The sequence below is a fragment of the Puntigrus tetrazona genome, chromosome 7, assembly GCF_018831695.1.
Source record: "Puntigrus tetrazona isolate hp1 chromosome 7, ASM1883169v1, whole genome shotgun sequence".
NCBI classification, from domain to species: domain Eukaryota; kingdom Metazoa; phylum Chordata; class Actinopteri; order Cypriniformes; family Cyprinidae; genus Puntigrus; species Puntigrus tetrazona.
In genome coordinates, this window is record NC_056705.1 from 18445760 (window position 1) to 18458543 (window position 12784).

Below are 12784 nucleotides of genomic sequence, written 5' to 3' on the forward strand. Positions count from 1 at the left end.
TTTTGACAACGAGCAGTAATTCTTTTTAGGTTTTCAGTCGGTTACACTTATGCCGAAGGGTGTACAGGCTTAAGCAAGACATTTGCAGCTTTCCCGCAGTTGGCGCCATGCTAAGACTGGCAGGGAGAATGAAGCAAGAGCTAAAGGAGCGATGAGAGGATGAGGAAAGGCAGTGGGTGGAATAGTGCACTCAGAGCTAAACATAGTCAAATGCCTCAAACTAAATGAAGAGCCAGCAACAGATTGAGAATGAACTAGATTACATTTCAGCAGGAGAAAAAAGTCAATGCTTGAAATATTTGTGGAGAATGCAAAGCTCGATCAGATCCAAATGAGTTTACATCCTCACACAAGAAAAAACATCCGTGTCTGACATAAAATTTGAGATTGGCAATTGTTTTCATCAAAAGCATATTCACGTATGCATTAAATATTTGTGCGCACCTCTTGAAATAGCGCTGAGAAAATAGACTGCTGAAATAGCTATGACACATGCAGTGTGTATTAATATAAGGAAGAAACAGCGAAAGTCATCAGTTTTAGCCGGGTGCAGATAGCCAGTGTCGCATTGTGGCCGCAGTAAGCTCTGTGGTTTGACAGCTTGAACTGTGGCAAACGTAAGCAAATACAATACAAATACAGCCGTTGGAAAACATTGAAACTTTATTTAGAAGTATAGCAATGGCTGATTCCCAAAAGTGTTCTAAAGATATAAAAAAAGTTTTAGCAATTAGTTATATCTGGAAATACAAAGACCTACTACAATATTATACAGTTGCATAAATAAAAATAATGGTACTTTTGCAGGAACAAAAACGTTTCAAACCATTTTTTTCTTTTTCTTTTCTTTTTTTTAGACATACATGACCTTTTAACTGCAAAACACAAAGATGAGTATGATGATTGTGAAGCGCTTAAAGTTCTATACTTTTAGTTCATAAACCTTATCATGCTTCTGAAGCCATATGCTCACTTTGTTTGGAATCGACTCAGAAATGAAATACATTAAGTATCTTCTAGTTCTGTACTGGCTATCTGGACCTGATGTGCATGCAAGAACTTCTGCACACTAACACCAAACAAGATGATGGCAGCGAAAAGTTATTTGTCTCCTCTGCATCCAGAGTCAGTTTTATGAATTTTAATTTGGTCTGAAAGTGAGAAAGAAAACCGTTTTAAGCAAAATGAATTATTAAACTAAAGTTATATACCTAGAAGCCAGTCAGCATTAATCTGCACTTTATAGTTAACTATCCCCACTCAACAATGAACAATTATTACTGCATTTTTTATTAGGTTAATGTTAATTAATCAATCAATTAATTAATTAAGTGATATTTATAAATGTCTTAAATACTGCAAACTTTTCAAAGTGTTAGCTATACCTGGATGTTATATTAATTTGTAAAGCATTTATTTAATTACTTCAAATTCAGTTGATCAATTTATTTGTCAGGAAACCTGACAAAAGTTAAATCTTTTGGACCTAAGTCAGTAAAAAGTCCAGGATGAACATGTTTGCATCTAGACAAGGATTGACAATTTCTCATCTTTAAGGACATACACTTTATATTTAGAGTGTTATGGTAAAACATATAATTGATAATTCATACATAAATTAAGTTGTATGGGTTTAGAAGTTATATAATTTTTTCCTGACCTATTTTTTTTTTTATGAATAACCTCATAATAACTGTAAACAACCAGTAATAAATCAGTTGGGATCAATTTTGAAAGTGAGAGATATATATATAAATTATAATGTATAATTTTTTATAATGTCATAAAAGTATATATATATATATATATATATATATATATATATATATATATATATATATATATATATATTTTTTTTTTTTTTTACAAATGTTTACCCTAATGAAAAGTAAATTAATGTTGCAAATTAATCATACAGACTGTACTCAGCACATTATTTACCATGCAATCTGCTTCTTGACTGTTATGTGTGCTTTTTACATTTGTTAGGCCAAAGCTGTCTTTTTGGCTGTCTAAAAGTATCTGCATAGAATGAAGAAGCAACACTAAAGATAAAACAAACACCAGATGTACAAAAGTACAATCTTTGTTATGTATATGTATATATATATATATAGCTGATTTTATCTTCATGCTGCAGCTAGCTTTTGTGATAAGTCAGGGACATGAGATAGTAGATGAGGAGACTAAATGGCATTTCAAATATTATTTACTATATGCAGTCACTGGAACATTTAACCTCATGTCAAAGATTCACTGCAGTCTAGCCTAACAGCCTATGTATGGAACTTTTCTTGTAAGACTGGGAATATAAAATACAATGTTAACTGTATGACTAGGAGAAAGGTGTATACAGAAAGTCTGGAGACAGGTGGAAAATTTGGATAAAGATAGAAGATGTTTCACCATTATCATTCAGGATGGTGTATCTCTTTGCCCAGCATGTACTGATGCAGATAGGGAATGGCCACTATCAGCCGTCTTATCTGTTAGGAGGTCCTCTGGTCTGCAGCGGATGGAGATTTGAAGCCTGGGATGCTAAGAGATGTGAAAAGAAGGGATTAGTAACTGTCTATTTAATTTGAACTGTATTGTGTAGATTTCATTTTTTATTTGTGATATAACTGGTCTCAGATTTGCTTCTTATCTTACCATGGTTTCTCAAAATCATCTAAAATAGGAAAGTCTTTAATTAGTCTAAAGTTTGTAAAGTTTGTTCATAAAACATTACGCTTCAAAAATGGCATCCTGCATTAAGAAATAAGCAGCATGGAGGTGGACAGGAAGAAGAGCGGTCAGCTGAGCTGTCTCCATTGGCCGCTGGGGAGGTACGCTATTCTAACTGCAAAGATAAAATCCCCACCGCAATACCCTAAAATCAGGAACTCCAGCGAAGACGCTGGCACTACCGGCCACACCCCAAAAATAAAGAAGCAACAGACAGAAACTCAACCCCACGCCACTGCCAGGTAGTTGCTCTGCAGCGCATTCTGCTCGGCTCTTTTTGGGCCTTTGGATACCTTTGAGGCTCCCGGCAGGAGGCAAAGCGAAAGCAGATCTGGTCTGAAGTTTCATTTGCAAGAGGAAATTTAGTGAGTTGAGCAATGGCACGTGGGGGACAGTTTCCTTTGAAAGCCCTTGAGAAAGCACTTGAGTTGGGTATTTATGTCAGGCGTACAGGAACCCATGCTGCATCCGTACAGAATGGAGGGCATATCATCCCACAAGTGAGTATTTTTTATTCTCTAAATGGTCTCACGTATGCTGCCGTTGTTAATAGGCACGATGTACGCTTAATTATTGGTTGCTGGGGCTATGGTCAAACGACATCATGAGATTCTGCCATCGTCGACATAATTAGCAACCAAAGAACAGCTGGATCTTTTTTTTTATAATGTTTAGTTTGACATCCGCTAGTCTTTATGTCTTTAGTGTGATTGTAGTAATCGCTTAATGAATTTAAAACAAAGTTAGTGTCAAGATGTGCATATATACTGTTGTTCCAACTCTCTTCAAAACCCCGGTCCGTTGAGATTCAACTACTCGCACTGACCTAAACATTCGTGAGATGAGTAGTGATCAGACGTGAGAATTTGACAGCTTAATTCATTCATTTGGGTTTGATATTACAAATACTAATCAACAAATGCCTATAATCATAGCTGATGCGTGAGTGGTGCATGTTTGATTAAAAAGTTTTCCAAAGTGTATAATGACTGCAATTTCTACATAGAAAGAAGAGAGTAGAGAGAGAGTAACCTGACTGGCTGATGTCACAGACACCATCTGGTACAAAAAGATTACTGGGCAGTTTTAAATCCAAAGATGTGAGGCTTTTTCTATATGGTACAGCATTATCATTTTGTTATTTGCTCCAGCCACTAAACTGGGTCACCTCGTCTCTCATTCATTTGCTTAGCAGCAAACAGAGGAAAATGTTTGAGCTAGAGATGTATCGAGCACCAATGGAGTATCAGTATATCACAGACGACAGTCAGAATGGTGAGTTTGTGTTTCTTATCTGGTATTCCCTGTAATTGAAAATGATAAGACATCCACAGTCGAAAAGGTGGTATGTGAGTTTTATTTAACTCAGAAAATCGAATAACTTTCCGCAAATGGCTTCCGTTAATTGATGAGCCAGAAAAATGCAACTAAATTATTATTCAAAGTTAGGGTCACTTGCCCATTCACTTCCCAGTGCCATTATTATAAATAGGTAAGTGATACCAAAATAAAAGTCATTCAAAAATAATCAATCACCGATGGTAAAACCCTTAAATCAGATTTTTATATAACAAAAGTACAATAAATTTAGAAACTATCAATTAATTTAACTGGATAAATGTAATAACTTATTTCTCATTAATCTAATAATAATGTTTTTTTTTATTTATTTAATTTTATTTAGTTTTTCCTTCTTCACTTGTAGTTAAGTGTTTGACTAAATGGGCTGCATTTTTTGAAGACTCTTCTTATATATAATCAGTTTACAGATATTACTGTACCCCCTGGAAATAAAAACACTGTTATAACACCTAAAGAGGCCCACATGTAAACAGCATCTCGTTACATTGGGTTAACGGATTAAAAATCACACCCAGCAGCTGGGACTGAACTGTATGGGACGTTAGGAGAGCGAGCGAGGAACTGGCGAGTGACCAGCACAAAGCAGGAAACAGATGCCTTCTTTCTGGTAGGCAAGAAAAAACTACAGACGTAGAACGACTAATATCCTGGCGCGGCTTCCGTCCAAATGACAATATGGCAATTTAGGTTATGGTGGCGTCTGAAAAGCATGTTAAACAGAGCAGCAGTTTCTGACTCTTTGAGGCTGAGGCTGACTTTACTGCTTTTCGCTACTGTGAACAGGGACCGTGAGAGTCATACAGCTTATGCAGACTTTGTGTCACGAATAGACATCTATGTGCTGATTTTCGAAGAAGTTCAATGACAGGGAAACCACAGTCTGAGTTTGCTATACAGCAGTAAAAAGTGCTGTGTAATTCCTTTCTTTATTTTTGACTTGTTAAGCAAATTTACGAACAGCTTTTTCTGTTCGCTGGAGTAATGTACATATATGCCTTCCCAGAAAATTCAATGAACGGAAGACTGTAGACTTAAAACGTTTACGATTCTCTTGTTTTATATTTCCTGAAATCAGATTGCTTTCAAGTAGGATATGTGGAGAATGACTGAAAACGAAAACACATTTAAGTGATTTATCTACAAAATGAGACTACGAATGAAAAAACTAAATGTTAAATAATACAGAAAAACGACGCATCTTGAGCCCATTCAAAATTGCAAAGGAAATGGTGGTGTGAACAGGAAATAAAGATGCACTCATAGTCCCAGGGCTTATGAGTGAGAAAGTAAATGTAATTTCTGTCTTAATTGAATAGATTGCCAGAGTCTGAACGGGATATGGGTTGTTTCTTCAGTTGTTGATACTAGCTTAAGGTTGTTAGAGCATGTGACGTAATAGTCACATTACCTATGCTAGTTAAAAGATGCTTTCTCGCTGACCTCCGCCTCAACTTCACTGTCCTTGTCTAGATCACTTGGGATTTATAATATGCTGATCATGTCCATCAGGTGGATTTTGAGAACTGGCTTGAGCTACTCACAGAGCTCAAAGCGCATATCACTACATGCATCACGCACGCCTCAGATCGTTTCGCCATTTTATTGACCCAGGCCTGACTGGCATCACCTCACTCTGCCCCTCCACAGGTGAGACCACATCACTTCATGCCTTTAAAACTTCTCACGCCAGACAAGTCTACCATTATTAAGTAAAGAGAATAACCATTTTGTTGAATACAGTGCAGTGATATTTGAGAACAGAGAAATCAGGCCAGGCTTCGGCAAAACTGGGTTCAGTAATCTCAAGGCAAATTTGTCTAGCGCTTTGAGATGCAGTGTTGATGCTGGTTTGAAGGTTCTGTGCATCTGTGCCCAAGCTATTGCTCAACTAAACCTTGAGACCCTGACCAAAATTGCCAACACTGTCACCAGAATTTGCAGTCTGCACACTCCATCAACTGCCATTACACAGAACGTGCTCTAATTTTTACACAAACAAAACCACTCTCTGTATTGTGACACTAGCATATGGGTTACATAAACAGCAGCTTAGACAGTTATACAGAGGGATTTTTTGTGCACACAAAAGGACGCACATGTTCGTAATTTAGATAGAAAATTATAAGTGTACTAATGATTTAATAGTTTGTTGTTTAATGCTTTAATAGTAAAGTAATTAGAAAATAGCTAAGTATTCTAGAAAAACTGCTTTGGAAAGTCAAACAAGGTCTGTTTGCTTGACCTGTTTAGCTGCCGATATTTGAACAAAAGAGGATATATGTGTGTGTATTGACTGTTCTGTGGGAACAAAGAGGGACTCCAGAGATCGTTTAAGATCTCTTTACAACAGAGTAACGATTTCCCTCCTTGGTTGGGAAGTGCCTTCTAGCAGACTCCAACTATGCGCGCATCGCAGTGCTTTCAGACGCCCAGAGAAGCGAAGTGAGACCCACTCACGCTGGGACTTGATACACGCCTGTCATACGGGCTCAGACTCACAGGAAAGGGTGCACAATATTTATAATAAAATGGTACAAAAGCCAATTTTATTAGCATCTTACAAATAGTCTAGTACTTTGATGGTTTGAAAGTCTCTGGTTGCCAGAGCCTATTCATTCAAAACTAAAAGATTTTTATTGTGAAGCATCATTACAATTTTAAATAAACTATTTTATGTTTTATTATGCTTTTAAACAAGTTATTTATTTATTTGATGGCAAAGCTGAATTTAGACGATCCTGCAGGTCCAGACATTTCACCGCAAAGAGGCAATCGTGAATATTGTAAACCTTGATTGCTGCCACTACTAAATCCATAATAAACACAAGAGCAAAACAATGCGATCTCTTTCATATAGTGTAAACTTTTTCTTATTACTGTGTGGACAATGCCAAGGACTTGCATTTTAATGCTAAGCCACAACAATAACTGTTAGTTTAGGCGTGTAACTGTAGTTACTACAGTGATTTCAAAGGCTGTTCTTAAATTCAGCTGTGCAGTTATTCTGTAGATTAGTAATTTACACCCCAACCCTAAGCAGTGACAGCTTTTTTTTGTATTTAAGCCTTGTATGTATGGCTGGGAGAACCATCAGAGAAGAGTAAATGTTGCTTTCTTGTCTGAGTAGATGAGTATCACTTATCACATACACTGAAACAAAGTGTTAATCAGATATAAGTATTATATAGGGCCACATTCTTTAAACCAGGCATGTCTCCTTTATACTACGTGCAAAATATGGTGTACAAATCCATAGTAAATTATGTATTTTATTTGTTTTGTTTTTTTATTCTGTGACTTTATTTCAAATTCCAGTGTCTATGCTATTAACAAAGCTTTATGATCTTTTCTTAGTAAACTCAATTTGGTTTCATTAAGAGTTATAAAAGGTGTTGCATTTAGGTATTGGGAGTCAAGATATAGAACTATATGTGCCTTAGGCAAATAAACAGCCTGTATGTTAATAATAAATGTTAAGCACGCCAACAATTGATCTTATACTAAAGTTCAATAGACTCTGCACTGTGCGACTATCGTGTGTTTGTGGAAGACACTTTCTCAAGTCATCAGATTTTCAACCGCTGGTCACAAGAAATTGCTACCCAGCACTGTGTGCAATCGCATGAGACTGCTGTATGAGGTTTCCACACATTTTACAGCCGAAGGGTTTAAACTGAAAGTGAGTGTTTTATTTTTAAAATACTTCTTAATAATGTTATTTATTCTTTTATGAGTACCCCAATTCTACACTCTATACAAGTGTTTATATAAAAATTGTAAAGTTCTTTTTTAAAGAATAAGGCTAAAATCTCCTGATGTATACATTTCAAAACTACCTGATTTGTACACAGACATGGTTTCTCAGATATAGAGAATTCCCATTAAAATAAGGATTCTAAAAGCTTTGCCGTCATAGAGCTCATGCTTGCCATTCCTCTTACTTAACGGATGATGTACTAGTACTGTTTCGCCAGGATGTACTTCATCCCGATTATAAATATATTGACTCCGGCCAACAGCGTGTCTTTAGAATAGCCCAATTTCGAATCAGTTGACTTTAATTGAACCTTTATTTTTTGTCCGTCCGCCTGAAAAAATTATGTCTGATAATTCATGTCTTCCCAGATGACGATTTGCCGCTGCCATCTGTGCAAGCAATTTCACAGTGTACAGCCATCTCTCTCCAGCGAGCTCAGATGATGATGACTCTGAAAGTTTAGTCCCAATAGAGGTGTCCGGACGAGGGCGTATGAGAGACCAGCATCACATCAACAACAACGGGAGGAGAGTATGGTAAGGACCACCTCCGCCGTAAGGACAACCATAACGATTATGGATAAGCTACAACCTGTTGACTGCTCCTTAGAATCTAGATGTAGGTGTTCATTTCTTTGTTTTTCAAGGTAACAAGAAGAAAATTCAGTTTTACTGGTTCCTGCTGGACCTTCTAAATGGTGGACATGAAGGACAGCATCTGTGGTTGACTGGAGAAAAGTGAACATTCCAGTTCTCTTCCAAGCACAGCAGGCTTGAGCGCACTGCCAGCATAGAAGGGAAACCCAAGAAGATGACCTACCAGAAGATGGCAAGGCGCTGAGAACTATGGCAAAGAGAATGAAGCCAGGAAGATCAAAGAAAATCCACCTACCAGTTCAGTGGAGAGGTACTTGGAAGAGCCACACGGAAAGGAAGATTTATATGTAAACACATGCATGTAAAAGGCAAAAGAAAGAGGGAGAAAAGATTCTGAGAAAAAAAGAGAGAACCTTTTCCTTTGTGAAATGGATCTGAACCCTAGGGTATCATATGAATCATGTGGTTTGAAAGTCATCATTATATTTTAATTCATTTTTATTATTCACCTTGCATTAAGTAACTTAAGTTCTTTTTAAATTTCAGTAGCTTTGTGACGAGGACCAACATTAACACGGGCCTGTACAGTGTGTATATATATGGGGAGAAACACATTTGAAGAGCAGATACATTGAACAAAAGTGGGTAGTTTTATAAATTAGATATAAAGCTATTCTGAGTTAAAGACAGTTGCAAACTCTTACCACCACGCATGATGGAAAAAATCACAAAATACAAAAAGCAGAAGTGGAAACCACGATTACAGGCTCAAAACAGCACGGAAAAACTCCACACGCTCTGGGTAACACACACACACACACACACACACACACGGAGTCTGTGCTCATTTGAATTGTCTTTTCTCAAATATAACATTCCATCGTAAGAAAATGAAAAATTCACAGAACCATGAGGAATAAACATTAATTGTCAATAGAAAACAAGGAGCTTGCTGTACACTGTTTGTTTAAAAGTTTTTTTTATCATATTTAGGTAATTTCTACAGCACAGTGTAATGACTCATTGCAAATTGTTTAAATATAACCTTAAAAATAACAAGAACTCACATAAGAGCTGTGGGGAAATCTGAGTGAATAGAATGCAGACGAATCATAAAAATATCAAAATGACCTTGGACAAGGATTGACAAAATGTTCAATGTATTTACACTGATGGATCTATCATTCCAAGTGAGGTACAATTTATTATCCATTTAATATAAAATTTGATTAATGACTTGGATTGAATTTAAAACTAAGCTGAATGCATACAGTTGTTCTAAAGGAATCTTAACTGTATTTTTTAATCAAATACATGAAATTTGTACAAAATACCTTCATCAGACGTCATTAGGATCAAATAGTATGCCAATTTTGCTTTCTTTAAAACTTAATCTGATTTCATCCTTTTCTATTGAAAATGTTTAATTCTATTAAAAATGCTTAAAAATGTATGTGCTATATCTGTTATTTGATGTATGCTTTTTATGAATTTGGATTAAGTTTAAAATGATGTACGATGACGATGTAAGACCCTGAACTACATCTGGAAAACCTGCTCAAAAAGCTTTAGTGAAAATCTAATTTCAGAAGCAGCTTAAACCACACCCTTCACACAGAACCAAAACATCCTCTGAGCGCCTCATGTCAGCAAAAAACCTTGAACTGCCGAAACGGTATTTAACAAGGTTTATTTGTCTAATGCATTTAAATAGTAAATACTGGCAAATGAAAGTTCAGTGATCAAGCATTTCATTTCTTAAACAAGAATTATAGAAAACAAACAGTTGTTTTGTGGGGAATGCATGCACATATTTGAATCCATTCTGGTGATTTCTTTATACCTAGGGTCTATCCGAGGCTCATGTACGCACAATTTGGCATTAAAATTTCAGAATGCAAAATTGTTGTTTTAATAAAAATAAAACTAATCAGGAGGTCTTCTGTAAGCTGGAGGGCTTGACAAGATGGTAGATACCACTGTGAGAAATAGGTGATAAACCAAATTATCATTTGTTGAACAAATAACAACAACATAACGGGAAACTAGAATTATTCAGAAACTAATCATCATATGGTGTATACTCCTTCTGTCATCCCTGTCAGTCCTCCTTCCTCAGGTTAACGGAGGCTTCAAAAACCCTTTGAAATGCAACTTCACCAATTCATGGAATGCTTTCAAGGAATCCTGAAATATATTGAGGGGGAAAAAAACACGTGATTTTGTTGGCAAACAGACTACTATGCAAGCATTTGGCTTCATTTGCAGTGGCAAAGCTGCAAAAATAAATAAAGCGTGATTTTATGATTAAATACTTTAATTTGATTGGCACTTAAACTGTACTCGTTACAAAGTTTGCTTTGCTAAAAGATCCTCTTACATCATCTCTTTGAGCAGATGTATGTGAATCCATCTCAGCCCTGCAGCCACGTGTGATTTCATCAGCGTAAATCACCCAACACTCACTGAGCTCAGCTCTCCCCTGAGCAGTGCCGGGCTGTGAGAGTCTGAGGGTACATCTAAACCTCTGCAAAATACAACCACTGGCATACACGTAACGTGGACAGAATCTGGATTTATTAAGGAGACAGTGTTTTACCTGGCCTCGTGGGACTATGCACCACGTAAGGCTAGCCTCGCCAAGAGGTCAAGAGACGATCCGCTGCCGATTGCCACAAACCTTGTTAAAAAAAGAAAAGGCTAATAAGCCCATCTACGCATTACAAAAGATGAACACGGAAATCGCTGGACCGCTAGAACTGGTAGCACTGTGTTAGTTTTGCCAAGCTCCAATGTATCCTTTGCTCTAGTAGCTGATAAATGCTGCAGATATCAAACAAATCAGCACTAGTTAGCATTTGGCCTAAATGAGAAAGGTAAACATGCATATGACTCCTGGCTTCATCCTCCTGCTACTTTGACAAAGTCTTCTAAAGAACTGGCGCAGGCAAACGCCCACCATTGCTCAATCTAATTTAGAATCTTGCTATCACATCCCAGGACAGGTCTATCGCCACTGCTCTAGGTATTAGCAAGAGAGTGCAGTAAAGCAATCCTACTCTCGCCTGCTGAAACAGAAACCATTTTTTTCTATAGCTTTCCACTGAAGAAGATAACCATAGTGTTTAACTGAAGTGCAGCGACTAGAGGCCTCGTCCCGCTTTGATTTCTTTTTCCAGGCTCCACGCACAGTCAGATTGTCTTTTCTGTTAGGCTGTACCGGGGCCGGCTCCCCAGTCTCCGTTATTTTCCCACTGTCCCAGTTCTCTTGCACCATCTGGCCACGCAATGAAACCTAAAATAATGAGAAAAACAAACAAAGCAGAAGTCACATGATCATTTACTTGGAAAGGCATAGAGTATGATAATCGTTTAGTCAATCCCGTTAATGTTAAAGGGTATTTCCAAACCTTTTCCTAGCCTGGGTGTATGTGATTCTGTGGCCTAAATGCAGAGTGTGTTTTCTGAGGTAGCGTTATTTCACAGGCAAATTATCTGCAAAAGAATACAGCATAAGCACGCACTGTGTACCATAACATGCCATACAGATCATACTTTTGTCATTGCTCACCTTGTGGGTTATTTTTGTCGCCGGATGGGACAGAGGACAGCGTGCCCTGAGTATTTATATACATCTTTCCATCCAGTACATGGACATCATACACTTGGTTCTGGTGATGGCATGAGACACATCACACTCCCAGCAGTTTGATCACTGAACGCCAAAGGTATAGCGTTACAGTTATAATGATTATTTTATTTGAACTATTCCGCTAACTTGGACCATCATAATAACTTGCCTGCAGTCCATGGAGGAACCAGCTCTCAAGGCTGAAATCAAAAAAGTAGTGCCACGGGCAAATCAGTGCCAGCTCTCGTCGCCAAATCCTCAATATCATCTGCTCATGGGCTCTGTTACAAATGGATCGTTATATTCTTATATATATATATATATATATATATATATATATATATATATATATATATATATATAAAATAATTCCTTTCCAATTTACTGTATTACAGTGACATTTCTAAGTAAAGACTCATAATATTTAGTTGTTGTCAGAAAAAAAGTTTAAACATAAAAGACATAAGAAATTGCTTGGTCTTCATATAAAGCATATAAAACTCAAAGAGATAGTTTAACCAAAAAACAATTACAAATTTATATGAACTTTATTGTGTAGAATATAAAAACATCTTGAGAAATGTCTTTTTTGTCATATCAATTTTGTCTTGACAACTGTCACAAGGTTTGTTTGTCAAAATGTCTTCTTTGTGTTCACAAATGAAATAAATGTAATGTGATTATTTCAGATTCATAGGCGCATTCAATTAG

General features: G+C 36.8%; 2 pseudogenes; one reads left to right on the forward strand and one right to left on the reverse strand.

Annotated features, from left to right (window-relative positions):
* The first annotated feature begins 2769 nt into the window (after positions 1-2769).
* On the forward strand, positions 2770-8793 carry LOC122347935 (annotated as a pseudogene).
* Positions 8794-11343: 2550 nt separating this feature from the next.
* LOC122347936 lies at positions 11344-12341 on the reverse strand (annotated as a pseudogene).
* Positions 12342-12784: the final 443 nt, after the last annotated feature.